Below are 15,607 nucleotides of genomic sequence, written 5' to 3' on the forward strand. Positions count from 1 at the left end.
GCAGCAAATGGCAAGATTTCATTTTTTTTATTGCCGAGTAATACTCCATTTTGTGTGTGTGTGTATCCTCTTTATCCATTCAACCATCCATATATCTTTCAACCATCCATTTAACCATCCATATATCTTTATATATATATACATGGTATATATATGTATTATACCACATCTTCTTCATTCAACCATCAATGGACATTTGGGTTTATTCCATACTTTGGCAGCACTGCTATAAACATTGGGGTGCATGTGTCCCTTCGAAATGGCACACCTGTATCCCTTGGATAAATACACGGTAGTGCAATTGCTTGGTTGTAGGGTAGTTCTATTTTTAATTTTTTGAGGAAACTCCATACTGTTTACTCGTGGTTGCAACAGTTAGCATTACCACTAGCAGTACAAAAGAGATCCTCTTTCTCTGCATCTTCACCAACATCTGTTGTTACCTAAGTTGTTAATGTTAGCCATTCTGACTGGTGTAAGGTGGTACTTCATTGTGATGTCAATGTGTATTTCCCTAATGATGAGTCATGTTGAGCATTTTTTCATGTGTCTGTTAGCCATCTAGATGTCTTCTTTGAAGAAGTGTCTGTTCATGTCATTTGCCCATGTCTTCACTGGATTATTATCTTTTTTTGGTGGGGGAGGGGTGTTGAATTTGATAAGTTCTTTACAGATTTTGGATACTAACTCTTTATCTGATATATAATTTGCAAATATCTTCTTCCATTCTGTCTGTTGCCTTTTAGTTTTGCTGATTGTTTCCTTCACTGTGCAGAAGATTTTTATTTTGGTGAAGTCCCAATAGTTCATTTTTGTTTTTGTTTCCCTTATGTCTGGACATGTGTTGAGTAAAAAGTTGCTATAGCCTAGGTCAAAAAGGTTTTGCCTGCATTCTCCTCTAGGATTTTGGTGGCTTTCTGCCTTATGGTTAGGTCTTTCATCTATTTTGAGGTTACTTTTGTGTATGGTGTAAGAAAGTGGTCCATGTTCATTTTTCTGCATGTCACTGTTCCAGTTTTCCCACCACCGTTTGTTGAAGAGACTGTCTTTATTCCATTGGACATTCTTTCCTGTAATCATCAAGAAAGTATGGTACTGGCACAAAAACAGACACCCAGAGAACCCAGAAATGGACCCACAAATGTATCATTGACACTTTACCATATTTTAATTTACTTATACATATGTGTCTGTCCAGGACAGAGAAAGGCAATTGTTATTAATATGGTACTATCCTTAGTTGCTAACTCTGAAAAAGGCTTAAGTTCTAGAAAGAGATTTTCTTTTTTTTTCTCACCTGTTAAATCATGCATAGTAGATGAGATTAAATGAGATGAGATTAAATGTACACCCTAAACATGTTTTCTGAATTATTTGAAAAGTGATCATTGAATTTCATAAAGTGACATGCAATTAAATCTTGCTTAGTGAGAAGAAAGAGAAAAGAGATCAACTTGATGTTTTCAGTTATATCGGGCCAAAACAGGAAAGAATTAAAAGGAAGTGATGGGGTTTAGGAACCTCTACCTTAAATATTGCCCATTAGCATTTATGAATATTTTAAGCTGAAAGCTGAAAGTGTTTAAGAAAATCACAGAAGCAGGAAAGTCACTGTGAACTCCCCCTTTCTCCCTTCTTACATGAAACAGACCAGACAACCCTCATGTGAAAGGTTCCTTTTCCATACTAAGAGGAAAGGAGAGTTGTTATCTTCAAAGACAAAGGGTACCAAGAAAAATCCTAATAAACAGACTTTTCTAAGTTTCCTCCCATTTACTATAATTACCTCATTCTCCTTAACCTATCATATTCCTCCATGACTGTGCACTCTTCATTGTTTCTAGCATAAAATACATATGTCTATTCCTTTGGGTTTTTATTTCCTTATGAAGTCTGATATGTATATCAAGGAAATGTGTTTGTTTTTCACCTATTAATCTCTATTTGTCATTTTAACTTTCAGATCCAGCCAGGGCCCCTAAATGGGTCGCAGAAAACTTTCTCCTCCCCTCTAAGAGTTAGGCTCAGAAAACACTAGTGTGAGAAAGGGAGGAGGAACACCAAACTGAGGTTCAGTTCCATAAACTTTGGTGCCCAAAGGAAAATATAATATAAAAACAGAGTTTAACACAACCTTATAATATAAAAAGTTTCAGGATTGGGGTAAAGTATAAGAGGGAGGAAAATGGAAAGAGAAAGGAGAGTGGTAAAGGAGTAAAACTCTGAGCAAGGCTAAAGTAATACTACCTGATTGCAAAACAATGCAACACTCACTTTTTCCTACTATTTTTTTCTCATTTTAATTTGTTAATAGGAATAAAAGAAACTTTAAAGTTACTATTTCAAGGCTTCTCAATGCTTATTGGATTTAAACAATAATTTTCCTTTAAGTCTGATCCCTTTTGATATATAAGCAGTCAAATTCAAGGTTCCAGGTCTCTTTCTGGGCTCTTGTAACATATAAAGTCAGCCACCTAACTGCAGACTGCTCATTCTCTTGAGTGATGCTATAGATCCTATAAATATTTAATTTGAAACCAAAAACATATGGTCAATACCAAAACATGTAGATTTCCATTTCCATAAACCCTCTCACCCAAATCATTACCTGCCATGTTGCAATTCATTGTGTTTTGTGTCAAGAAGGGCTATTGATATTTTCTCTTACCTGTACCTTTTCTGCCCAGAGTGAGGGAAAATAAGAGCAAGTAAGTAAAGCAATGATTCCAATAAATAGTGACATGTTAATAAGCTCCATTGATTTTTTTTATTTTTGTGCTAATTGCACATATTTGGATAAAAGGTCCACTCTATTAATAGTTATTCTAGAGTTATATCTAATAATATTAAGGTCACTTATTTTCCCTTCAACAGTACCCCCTCAAAGTCTTTTAATTACTTATGAACTTAATATCAAATAAAAGTTATATTTATAAATGATATATTTGTTTGAAGAAATAATCATATTTTGTAGCATATTAATCAATATTAAAACTTAATCTTACATGTAGATTTCTGGAAACGTTCTCTAGTAAGTCAAATAGCTGAATTTCAGTTGGGGTAATGAGAGCTTCCTGCCAATTTATTCTTATATTATGGAGTACTGGTGTAAAAAGTCTCCTGGTTATTTATCCTGGTGGCTTCTCAGGACTATTTTGCCTCAGGAATCATTCCAGTGATGATTTTATTAGCCTACAGTTGATGAAGTAATTTTCCTTCAATGTCTTTAGCATTAGAAGAGAGTACTTCGTTTCTATAGAGAAGATACCAGAAACAGGAAGAGAAGAAAGACACCCCAAAGCTTTACGCTGTTGTTTAAACACAAGTGTAACCCCTTCCCTCACCATTTACCCTGTCTTTGAAAACAATTCACTTTTCATTTTACTTTTGCTAGTGACTTCAGAATATATACTATTTAGGGCAAAATTGAATATAAGGTTAAGTTAGTTTATTAGTTGTCAGCTAAAGTTTGGTTGCCTTAATATCATTTACCAATTTGTACCTTTAATGACTCAATTAGATTTTCAGGAAATTTCTCATGAGCAAAAATTTTTCACTTCTCTGGGGAGATATAAATTAATTAGGAAGGAAATTTAGTGTAGGTTTGACTGAGTTTTGAATGTAAACTTCATGAAGGATCTATGATGGCACTTGAAATGTTGAGAATTCTTAATATTTAAAATTTATTCAAATTAAAGTTCCAAAAATGCATTCCAACTCCAAATGGATTTTAATTTTTAATTATCTACTCTTTCATTTCTATTTAATGTGGTGTGGTACACTGAGGAGGACCTAGACTTCTCATGTCTGTTTTTTAATACATTACTTGTATTACAGTATTTTTGTTTTCCATAAGAAATTATTTTTCTAAAATTCTTTTAAAAATATTTTCTAAAGAGTTTTTGACGTATAGTTGAAATAAAATAAACAGCAAATATTTAAAATATACAAACTCTTAAGTCTTTTTTAAGCTTTATTTTATTTTATTTTTAAAAAGCTTATTTATTTTGAGAGAGAGAGAGAGAGAGAGAGGAAGGCGACAAGTGGGGAGGGGCAGGGAGAGAGGGAGAGAGAGAGAATCCCAAGCATACTTGACACCATCAGTGCAGAGCCCTATGTGGGGCTTAAACCCACAAAACACAAGATTATTACCTGAGCTGAAGTTGGACACTTAACCAAGTGAGCCACCGAGACAGCTTAAAAACCATCACCTCAATCAGAAGAGCGAACATTTCCATTGCCTCCAAAAGTTTCCTCTTGTCTGTTATCCCTCACTTCAACCTCACCCACATCACTACCTAAGCAACAGGTAATATGCTTTCTGTCATTACAAATTAGTTTGATTTTCCAGATATTTATGTAAATGGGACCATAGAATATGTGCTCTTTATTTTTGTGCTTCTTTCATTCACCATAGATATGCTTATGATTTTCAGTATTTTGTGTATTGGAAGCGCTTTCACCTTTACTGCTGAAAATTATTGAATACTATGCATACACCACAATTTGCTTCTGTATTCATCTGTTGATAGACATTTGAGTTGTTTCTAGTTTTGGACTTTTACAGCCAAAGGTGCCATGAACACTCATCTTCATGTCTTCTTATGAATAGACTTTTTTTTTTTTTTTTTTGGTAGGGGCTACATACTAGGAGTGGAATGTCTAGATCACATGGTAGGTGCATGTTTAAATTGTTAAGAAACTTCTCAAACTTTTTTCCAAAGTGCTTGGTCATTTTATATTTCAACTAACATTAATTTGAAATTCCAATCCCTACAATTTATTTATTTATTTATTTATTCATTCATCAATTCCTATACATTCTTGAAAACACTTGATATATTCAGTCTTTATCAATTTTAGCTACTGAATTAAGTTTGTAGCAGCATCTCATTGTGATTTAAATTGCATTCCCATTATAACTAAACAATGTTGAACATCCTTTTAGGTACTTACTTGACATTCATATATCTACATTGATGAAGTCCCTATTCAAATATTTTACTGAAGTTTATTAGATTATTTTCTTTTTGTTGAGTTTTAACATTTTTTATATAGCCTAGATACAAGTCTTTTATCAAATATATGATTTACAAAGATATTTTCCTAGTTTATGGCTTGTCTATTAATTTTCTTAATAGTGTCTTTCAATGAGCAGAAGTTTTACATTATGATGAAGTCTATTTTATAAATTTGTTCTCATACAGATTATGCTTCTTGTGTGGTATCTAAAATCTGCTTACATCAAAGTTACAGAGATTTAATCCTGTTTTTTTCCTACAAGTTTTTTTTAGTTTTAAGAGTGTGATCCATTTTGAACCATTTGTTTATGTAAATATGAAAGTATGTAATATTTACATAAATATATCAGTTTTATCCATCACTATTTTCCATAAAACTGTTTTTTCCACTGAATTACCTTTGAACCTTTATAAAAATAAGTTGTCCCTCTAGGTGTGTGTTTATTTCTGGACTATGTCTTATTTTTCATGGATCTATTTATCTATTTATCTGTCTTTAAGCAAATACCACACTGTTTTGATTACTGCAGCTTTATAATATGTCTTGATATTTGGCACAGTTAGCCTTCTAACTCTGTTCTTCAAAATTGATTTGGCTGTTCCAGATCTTTGCACTTCCATATGAAATATATAATGATATATTTATTAACTATATAATAATCTAGTCAATTTCTACAAAATAATGGTCAAATATAATGTTAACTACCTGTTTTTTGTAGAGCTGTTTATCAGGATGCAGAAGTTCCCTTATGTTGGTATTATGCTGAGAAGTTTCATGAAGAACACATGAAGGATTTTGCCATATTTTTTCCAGTAACTATTGATATGATCATATGATGTTCCTATTTAAGTTATTAATACTTTCATTGATTTAAATGTTAACACAACCTTGCATTTTGGGACAAATACAACTTGATCATAATTTCTTATCTTTTTAAACATATTGTTAGGTTGAATTTATAAGATTCATTTTATAATTTTACAACTATTATAAAGTTGTATTTTTATAATAAAGTTGTATTATAAAAGTTGTATTTCTTTTCCTGTAATGTCTTTGCTTGGTTTTGTTATCAGGATAACGCTGACTTCAGAGAATGATTAAAGAAGTGTTTACTCTATTTCAGTTGTTAGGACATGTAGAGTAGAATTGGCGTTACATATTTGGTAAAATTTACTAATGAAATAATTAGGGCATATAATTTTGCTTGCGGGAATGTTTTTCATTACATTTTCTATATATTTAATTACTTTTAGGTTATTAATATCATGTATATTTTTTCTTGAATAAGTTTTGGTATTTTCTATCTTTCATGGAATTTGTCCATTTTGTTTAAGTTGTCAAATTTATTGGCATAAAGTTGTTCATAGTTTTCTCTTTTAATTCCAGTTGGTTAACATACAGTGTAATATTAGATTCTGGTGTACAATATAGTTATTCAACACTTCCATACAACACCTGGTGCTCATTACAACAAGTGCACTCCTTAATCTCCATCACCTATTAAGAACTTAAAATAAATAAATACACATACAAAAAAAAAAAAAAAAAACCCTTGCTGTTAGTATTCTCTTAATAACTTTCCCAAACTGGAACTCTGCACCCATTTAGCAATAACTCCCTATTTATCCCTCTCTACCAGCCCTTGGGAACTATCTTTCTACATTCTGAATCCATAAATTGGTTTACTCTAAGAGCATCATATAAGTGAAATGATACATTATTTGTACTTTTGTGTCTGGATTGTTTCACTTAACATGATGTTTTCAAGGCTCATTCATGCACAGTGTATCAGAACTTTGTTCCTTTTTTAAGGTTGAATAACATTATATTGTATGTATATACCACACTTTATCCATTCATCATTGGACATTTGAACTGTTGTCACTTTTTGCTTATTCTGAATAGTGCTGCTTTCAACATTGCTTTATAAATAATTGCTCAGGTTTCTGCTTTCATTTATTTTGGGTATATACCAGAAATGAAAATGCTAGTTCATATGATAATTCTATGTTTAAGTTTTTGAGGAGTCACTATTCTGTTTTCCACAGTGGCTGCACCATTTCAAATTCCAGCCAGCAAAACACATGCATTCCAATTTCTCAACATCATCGCCAAAATTTATTATATGATTTTAAAAAAAGTGATTATAATGGCTAACAAGAATGAATTGATATCTCATTTTGATTTTGATTTGCATTTCCCTAATGATTTCTTATGTTAAGCATTTTTCCTGTGTTTATTTTTAACCTATAAGTATTTTTGAGAACTGCCTATTACAGTTCTTCATACATTTATAATCTTGGTTATTTGTTGTTAAGTTTTAAGGATTCTTTATATATTCTTGGTATTAGTCCTTTATCATATATATGATTTTCAAATATTTTCTCAAAAATACTTACATTGTGTGGGATGCATTTCACTTTATTTATATTATCTTTGATACATAATAGTTTTAAATATTTTAATACGAAATTTATTGTCAAATTGGTTTCCATACAATACCCAGTGCTCTCTCAAACAGGTGCCCTCCTCAATGCACATCACCCACTTTCCACTCACTCCCACTCCCCATTAGCCCTCAGTTTATTCTCAGTTTTTAAGTCTCATTTCTTATGGTTTGGCTCCCTCCCTCTCTCTTTTTTTTCCTTCCCCTCCCCAATGGTCTTCTGCTAAGTTTCTCAGGATCCACTTAAGAGTGAAAACATATGGTATCTGTCTTTCTCTGTATGACTTATTTCACTTAGCATAACACTCTCCACTTCCATCCACGTTGCTACAAAAGGCCATATTTCATTCTTTCTCATTGCCACATAGTATTCCATTGTGTATATAAACCACAATTCATTATCCATTCATTGGTTGATGGACATTTAGGCTCTTTCCATAATTTGGATATTGTTGAAAGCACTGGAAAACCTGTAAGAAATGAACAAATTCCTAAGCACCCACACACTTCCAAAACTCAAACAGGAAGAAATAGAAAACTTGAACAAACCCATAACCAGCAAAGAAATTGAATCAGTTACCAAAAATTTCCCAATAAATAAGAGTCCAGGACTAGATGGCTTCCCTGGGGAATTCTACCAGACTTTTTTAAAGCAGAAATAATACCTATCCTTCTCAAGCTGTTCCAAAAAATAGAAAGGGAAGGACAACTTCCAGAATCATTCTATGAAGCCAGCATTCCTTTGATTCCTAAACCAGACACACCCAGCAAAAAAAGAGAACTACAGGCCAATATCCTTGGTGACTATGGATACAAAAATTCTCAATAAGATACTAGCAAATCGAATTCAACAGCATATACAAAGATTTATTCACCATGATCAAGTGGGATTCATTCCTGTGATGCAGGGCTGGTTCAACATTCACAAATCAATAAATTTGATACATCACATTAATAAAAGAAAAGATAAGAACCATATGATCCTGTCAATCGATGCAGAAAAAGCATTTGACAAAAATCAGCATCCTTTCGTAATAAAAACCCTTGAGAAAGTTGGGATAGAAGGAACACACTTCAACATCATACAAGCCATTTATGAAAAGCCCACAACAAATTTCATCTTCAATGGGGAAAAACTGAGAGCTTTCCCCCTGACACCAGGAACATGACAGGGATGTCCACTCTCACCGCTGTTGTTTTACATAGTGTTGGAAGTGCTAGCATCAGCAATCAGACAACAAAAGGAAATCAAAGGCATCAAAATTGGCAAAGATGAAGTCAAGCTTTCACTTTTTGCACATGACATGAGATTATACATGGAAAGCCCGATAGACTCCACCAACGTCTGCTAGAACTGATACATGAATTCAGCAAAGTCACAGGATATGAAATGAATGCACAGAAGTCAGTTGCATTCTTACACAATAAGACAAATAAATAAGCTTATCCCATTAACAATTGCACCAAGAATCATAAAAAACCTAGGAATCTAACTAACCAAAGGTGTAAGAGATCTGCATGCTGAAAACTATAGAAAGTTTATGAAGGAAATTGAAGAAGATACAAAGAAATGGAAAAGCATTCTGTGCTCATGGATTGGAAGAATAAATATTGTTAAAATATCAATACTACCCAAAGGTATCTACACATTCAATGCAATCCCAATCAAAATTGCACCAGCATTCTTTTCAAAGCTAGAACAAGCAATCCTAAAATTTGTATGGAACCACAAAAGACCCTGGATAGCCAAAGTTATATTGAAGACCAAAGCGGGAGGCATCACAATCCCAGACTTTAGCCTCTAATACAAAGCTGTAATTATCAAGACAGCACGCTATTGGCATACAAACACATAGACCAACGGAATAGAATAGAGACTCCAGAATTGGACACACAAATTTATGGCCAACTATTCTTTGACAAAGCAGGAAAGAATATCCAATGGGAAAAGGACAGTCTCTTTAACAAATGGTGCTGGGAGAACTGGACAGCAACATGCAGAAGGATGAAACTAGACCACTTTCTTACACCATTCACAAAAATAAACTCAAAATGGATAAAGGACCTGAAAGTGAGACAGGAAACCATCAAAACCCTAGAGGAGAAAGCAGGAAAAAACCTCAGCGGCAGCAATTTCTTACTTGACCCATCTCCAAAGGCAAGGGAATTCAAAGCAAAAATGAAGTATTGGGACCTCATGAAGATAAAAAGCTTCTGCACTGCAAAGGAAATGATCACCAAAACTAAAAGGCAACCAACGGAATGGGAAAAGGTGTTTGCAAATGACATATTGGACAAAGGGCTAGTATCCAAAATTTATAAAGAACTCACCAAACTCCACACCTGAAAACCAGTGAGGAAATTGGCAGAAGACATGAAGAGACACTTCTGTAAAGAAGACATACAGATGGCCAACAAGCATACGAAAAGATGCTCAACATCACTCCTCATCAGGGAAATACAAATCAACACCACACTGAGATATCACCTCACACCAGTCAGAGTGGCTAAAATGAACAAATCAGGAGACTATAGATACTGGAGAGGATGTGGAGAAATGAGAACCCTCTTGCACTGTTGGTGGGAATGCAGCCTGGTGCCGCCACTCTGGCAAGCAGTGTGGAGGTTCCTCAAAAAATGAAAAATAGATCTACCCTACGACCCAGCAATAGAACCGCAAGGGATTTACTCAAGGGCTATAGGAGTGCTGATGCATAGGGGCACTTGTATCCCAATGTTTATAAGTTTTAAATTTTGATAAATTACAATATATCTGTTATTTTATTGCCTATGCTTTGGGTGTCATATCCAAGGAAGTATTTCCAATTCCAATGTCATAAATCTTTCATCCTCTGTGTTCCTCTAAGAGATTTATAGTTTTAGAACTTGCATTTAGGTTTTCTGTTGCAATTTGAGTTAAATATGTTTGTGTAAGGTAAGGGTCTACATTCATTCTTTTGCATGTGTATATTCAGTTTTTCCAGCAATATTTATTGAAAACACTGTCCTCTGCCCATTTAATGGCCTTCACATACAAGTTGAAAATCATTTGATAATATAGGTGAGTGTTTATTTACAGGCTCTATATTGTAATCCATTGGGTTTTATGTCTGTTTTTATGCCAGAAACACACCATTTGAGGGGGGGTGGGTAGTGAGCTTCTGCTCGGTGGTAAGAAGATAGTTTGAGGACCAGTGGCCAGGCCCCCAAAGACTGGGCTTTGCCAAAATACTGTTTCCACTTCTTGAGCTGGGGCTGGCCTCATAAGGAGGGGCAAGCCGCATAAGGACATTGATCCTTGAAAGGAGGACACAGGGACTTCTAAGGACTGGCCAAGTGGAGTGGGGGGTCCCAGAGCTGCCTGCTTCCAAGTGAAACAGGGGCTCCAGGGCACTGATGGGCAACGCTTTCTACTCATGACCAGGCCATTGTCCCTGGATGCATGTGAGCCTTGGAACCCAGTTATTCCTTTCTGTCCCTTTTACCCCCTCTCCTAAGACATCCTGGCCTCCTGGGGTTATAGCTAGTCTCTGGTCTCCCAGCTACCTCCTGAGCTATATCACACCTTTCTGTGTTCCAAGCTGCCCTGAAGATGCATCTTCCATGAGAATGTTAAACAGTCCCCCTTGAGCTGATCACATCCCATATTGTACTCCATGCAGCAGATGCTGCTACCACATCTACACAATACCCCCTGCTTCTCCCTACCCCATCTCAGCAAGTGGCACAATCACCCAACAAGTGCCCACACCAGGGTTCTGGGAGTCACCTCTGACCCTTCCTACCCTAAATTCACTGTATCTGCTCCCCACACCATTTTATGTACCATAGCTTTGGTAACTTTTAAAATCAGAAAAGATGAGAACTCCAATTTTGTTCTTATTTTTGAAGATCATTTTGGCAATTCAGAAATTCTTGAGATTCCATATGAAATTTAAAATGGCTTTTTCCATTTCTGCAAAAACGTCATTGATACTAATAAGGGTAACATTGAAAATATAAATCAATTTGGGCAGTATTGGCATCTTAGCAATATTAAAATTTTCAGCCCAGGAACTCTGTATTTTATTCTACTTATTTATATCTCTAATTTTTAAATTATTTTTTTAAATTTCTTTATTAAGTTTGCTTGTTTATTTAATTAATTAATTTATTTATTTATTTATTTATTTGAGAAACAGAGATAGCGCGAGTCGGGGAAGGGCAGAGAGAGAGGAAGAGAGAGAGTACCAAGGAGGCTCTGAGCTGCCAGTGCAGAGCCTGACACGGGGCTTGAAGTCAAGAAACCATGAGACCATGACCTGAATTGAAACCAAGAGTCAGATGCTTATCTGAGTCACCAGCATCCTTTTAAATTTATTTTTAAAGCAGTTTTAGGTTTATAACAAAATTGAGAAGAAGATACAAAGATTTCCCATATAATGCTTATCCTCACAAAATTATCAACATTACTCAGAAGAATGGTACTCCCCCCCCAAATTTATATATCCTAATCATCCGAAGTGCATAGTTTATATTATGGTTCACTCTTGGTGTTGTACATTCTATGGGTTTGAACAAATGTATAATAACATATCAACCATTATAAATTCAGACAGTATTTTCAATGCTGTAAAAATCCTCTGTGCTCTGCCTATTTATCCCAACCACTCCCACAATCCCTGGAAACCACTGATATTTTTTATTGTCTCCATAGTTTTAACACTTCCAGAATGTCATATAATTGGGAGCATATATTGTGTAGCCTTTTCAGTTTGGCTTCTTTCACTTATTAATATGAATTTAAGACTCCCCCATGTCTTTTCATGGCTTGATAGTTCACTTCTTTTTGACACTGAATAATATTCCATTGTGTAAATGCACCAGTTTATTTATTCATTCACTTACCTAAGGAAATATTGGTTAGTTTCAAGTTTTAACAATTATGAATAATGATGCTATAAAATCCTGTGTACATGTTTTTTTTTTGTGGACGTGCTTTCAACTTTCATGTAAATATCATGGAGAATGATTGCTGGATCAAAAGGGGGAGGATGTTTATTTTTGTAAGAAACTGACAAACTGTCTTCCTATATATATATATATATGTGTATATATATATATATATGTGTATATATATATATATATATATATATATAACTTATTGTCAAATAGTCTAACATACAGTATGTAAAGTGTGCTCTTCGTTTTTGGGGTAGATTCCCATGGTTCATCACTTACATACAAAACCCAGTGTTCATCCCAACAAGTGCACTTCTCAAGGCCCATCACCCATTTTCGCTGCTCCCCCACCCCCAAGCCAACTTTCAGTTTGTTCTCTGTATTTAAGAGTCTCTTATGGATTGCCTCCTTCCCTCTCTGTTGGTAACTATTTTTCCCCTTCCCTCCCCCCACGTTCTTCTGTTAAGTTTCTCAAGATCCACATATGAGTGAAAACATATGATATCTGTTTTTCTCTGACTGATTTATTTCACTCAACATAATACATTCCAGTTCCATCCTAGTTTCTGCAAATGGCATGATTTCATTCTTTCTCATTGCCAAGTAGTATTCCATTGTATATATAAACCACATCATCTTTACCCATCCATCAGTTGATGGACATGTAGGCTATTTCCATAATTTGGCTATTGTTGAAAGTGCTGCTATAAACATTGGGGTACATGTGCCCTATGCATCATCACTCTTGTATCCTTTGGATAAATTCCTACTAGTGCTATTGCTGGGTCATAAGATAGTTCTATTTTTAATTTTTTTGAGGAATCTCCATACTGTTTTCCAGAGTAGCTGCACCAGTTTGCATTCCTACAAACAGTGCAAGAGGGTTCCTGTTTCTCCACATCCTTACCAGCATCGGGCTTTTCCTGAGTTGTTATTATTAGCTACCCTGACTGGTGTGAGGTGGTATCTGAGTGTGGTTTTGATTTGTATTTCCCTGATGAGGGGTGTTGTTGAGCATCTTTTCACGTGTCTGTTGGCCATCTGGATGTCTTCTTTGGAAAAGTGTCTATTCATGTCTACTGCCCATTTCTTCACTGGATTGTTTTTCAGGCGTTCAGTTTGGTAAGTTCTTTATAGACTTTGGATATTAACCCTTTATCCAATATGTCATTTTCAAATATCTTTTCTCTTTCAGTCGGTTGACTTTTAGTTTTCTTGACTGTTTCCCTTGCCATGCAGAAGCTTTTTATCTTGATGAGGTCCCAATACTTCATTTTTGCTTTTAATTCCCTTGCCTTTGGAGATGGGTCAAGTAAGAAATTGCTGCAGCTGAGGTCAAAGAGGTTTTTTGCCTGCTTTCTCCTCTACAGTTGTGATGGTTTCTTGTCTCACATTTAGGTCTTTCATCCATTTTGAGTTTATTTTTGTGAATGGTGTAAGAAAGTGGTCTAGTTTCATTCTTCTGCATGTTGCTGTCCAGTTCTCCCAGCACCATTTGTTAAAGAGAGTGTCTTTCTTTTTTTTCCATTGGCTATTCTTTCCTGCTTTGTCAAAGATTAGTTGGCCATACATTTGTGGGTCCAATTCTGGGTTCTCTCTTCTATTCCATTGGTTGATGTGTCTGTTTTTGTGCCCAGTCCCATACTGCCTTGATGATTAAAGCTTTGTAGTAGATGGCAAAATCTGGGATTGTGATGCCTCCCACTTGGGTTTTCTTTTTCAATGTTACTTTGGTATTCAGGGTCTTTTGTGGTTCCATGCAAATTTTAGGGTTGTTTATTCTAGCTTTTAGAAGTATGCTAGTGCAATTTTGATTGGGATTTCATTGAATGCAAAGAATTCTTTGGGTAGTTTGACATTTTAACAATATTTATTCTTCCAGTCCATGAGCATGGAATGCTTTCCCATTACTTTGTGTCTTTTTCAATATCCTTCATACGTTATCTATAGTTTTCAATATATGTATCTTTTATGTCTTTTGTTAGGATAATTCCTAGGTATTTTATGGTTCTTGGTGCAATTGTAAATGGGATTAATTTCTTGATTTCTCTTTCTTTTGTTTCATTATTGATGTATAGAAATGGAACCGATTTCTGTGCATTGATTTTGTACCCTGTGATTTGCTGGATTCATGTATCAGTTCTAGCAGTCTTTTTTTTCGATATATGAAATTTATTGTCAAATTGGTTTCCATACAACACCCATGCTCATCCCAAAAGGTGCCCTCCTCAATACCCATCACCCACCCTCCCCTCCCTCCCACCCCCCATCAACCCTCAGTTTGTTCTCAGTTTTTAACAGTCTCTTATGCTTTGGCTCTCTCCCACTCTAACCTCTTTTTTTTTCCTTCCCCTCCCCCATGGGTTTCTGTTAAGTTTCTCAGGATCCACATAAGAGTGAAACCATATGGTATCTGTCTTTCTCTGTATGGCTTATTTCACTTAGCATCACACTCTCCAGTTCCATCCACGTTGCTACAAAGGGCCATATTTCGTTCTTTCTCATTGCCACCTCACGCCAGTCAGAGTGGCCAAAATGAACAAATCAGGAGACTATAGATGCTGGAGAGGATGTGGAGAGATGGGAACCCTCTTGCACTGTTGGTGGGAATGGAAACTGGTACAGCCACTCTGGAAAACAGTGTGGAGGTTCCTCAGAAAGTTCTAGCAGTCTTTTATTTGAGTCTTTCAAATTTTCCATGTAGGGTATCATGTCATTTGCGAAAAGTGAAACTTTGTCTTTGCAAATTTTGATGCCTTTTACTTCATTTTGTTGTCTGATTGCTGGTGCTAGGACTTCAAACACTATGTTAAACAGCAGTGAGGAGAGTGGAAATCCCTGTCTTGTTCCTGATCTCAGGGGAAAGATCTCAGTTTTTCTCCATTGAGGATATTAGCTGTAAGTTTTTCATATATGGCTTTTATGTTTAGACATGTTCCTTCTATCCCAACATTCTTGAGGGGTTTTAATAAGAAAGGATGCTATATTTTGTCAAATGTTTTTCTGCATCTATTGACAGGATCTTATTGTTCTTATCCTTTATTTTATTAATGTATCACATTGATTGATTTGTGAATATGGAACCAGCCCTGCAGCTCAGGAATGAAAATCACTTGATCATGGTGAATAATTCGTTTTTTATGATGTTGATTTTGATTTGCTAGTATCTTGTTGAGAATTTTTTTATCCATGTTTATC

This window comes from Acinonyx jubatus, chromosome X (assembly GCF_027475565.1).
Source record: "Acinonyx jubatus isolate Ajub_Pintada_27869175 chromosome X, VMU_Ajub_asm_v1.0, whole genome shotgun sequence".
NCBI lineage: Eukaryota > Metazoa > Chordata > Mammalia > Carnivora > Felidae > Acinonyx > Acinonyx jubatus.